The 1,339-nt window shown below is 37.8% G+C and overlaps 1 non-coding gene across 1 annotated transcript; it reads left to right on the forward strand.

Moving 5' to 3' along the window:
• Positions 1–344: 344 nt before the first annotated feature.
• Positions 345–452, forward strand: LOC127739805 (small nucleolar RNA R71). The gene has a single exon (XR_008000547.1). It is a non-coding gene; the product is annotated as a small nucleolar RNA R71 (small nucleolar RNA).
• The last annotated feature ends 887 nt before the right edge of the window (positions 453–1,339 follow it).

Raw genomic sequence — 1,339 nt, forward strand, 5'->3', positions numbered from 1 at the left:
GCTTCTTCTTCAGATGAAGCGTCCTTAGTACTGCCTGGTGCAGCTTGCATTCCAGACAGACTTTGAGAAATCATATTGACTTGTTGAGTCAATATTTTGTTCTGAGCCAATATGGCATTCAGAGTATCAATCTCAAGAACTCCTTTCTTCTGATTTATCCCATTGTTCACAGGATTCCTTTCAGAAGTGTACATGAATTGGTTATTTGCAACCATTTCAATGAGTTCTTGAGCTTCTACAGGTGTCTTCTTCAGATGAAGAAATCCTCCAGCAGAGCTATCCAAAGACATCTTGGACAGTTCAAATAGACCATCATAGAAGATACCTATGATGCTCCATTCAGAAAGCATGTCAGAAGGGCACTTTCTGATCAATTGTTTGTATCTTTCCCAAGCTTCATAGAGGGATTCACCTTCCTTCTATTTGAAGGTTTGGACTTCCACTCTAAGCTTACTCAATTTTTGAGGTGGAAAGAACTTTGCCAAGAAGGCATTGACTAGCTTTTACCAAGATTTCAGGCTTTCTTTAGGTTGTGAGTCCAACCATATCCTAGCTCTGTCTCTTACAGCAAAAGGGAATAGCATAAGTCTGTAGACCTCAGAGTCAACCCCATTAGTCTTGACAGTGTCACAGATTTGCAAGAATTCAGCTAAAAACTGATGAGGATCTTCCAATGGAAGTCCATGGAACATGCAATTCTGTTGCATCAGAGAAACTAATTGAGGCTTAAGCTCAAAGTTATTTTCTCCAATGGTAGGGATAGAGATGCTTCTCCCATAGAAGTCGGGAGTAGGTGCAGTAAAGTCACCCAGCACCTTCCTTGCATTGTTGGCATTGTTGTTGTTTTCGGCTGCCATGTCTTCTTCTTGTTTAAAGATTTCTGTTAGGTCCTCTATAGAGAGTTGTGCCTTAGCTTCTCTTAGCTTTCACTTCAAGGTCCTTTCAGGTTCAGGGTCAGCCTCAATAAGAATGCTTTTGTCTTTACTCCTGCTCATATGAAAGAGAAGAGAACAAGAAAGTATGGAATCCTCTATGTCACAGTATAGAGATTCCTTGAAGTGTCAGGGGAAAAGAAAAATAGAAGAAAGAGGTAGAAGAATTTGAACTTATCAAGAAAGCTGGAGTTCGAATTATGCATTAAGGAGGAGTGTTAGTCCATAAATAGAAGGATGTGAGAAAATGGGAAGAAATTTTCAAAAATTAAGTAAAAGATTTTAAAAACATTTTGAAAAACACTAATTGATTTTCGAAAACCAAGAGTGGAAAAGAAATCAAGTGATTTTTGAAAAAAATTTTGAAATTAGAAATCAACAAGATATGATTGAAAACTATTTTGAAA

This window comes from Arachis duranensis, chromosome 6 (assembly GCF_000817695.3).
Source record: "Arachis duranensis cultivar V14167 chromosome 6, aradu.V14167.gnm2.J7QH, whole genome shotgun sequence".
Taxonomy (NCBI): Eukaryota; Viridiplantae; Streptophyta; class Magnoliopsida; order Fabales; family Fabaceae; genus Arachis; species Arachis duranensis.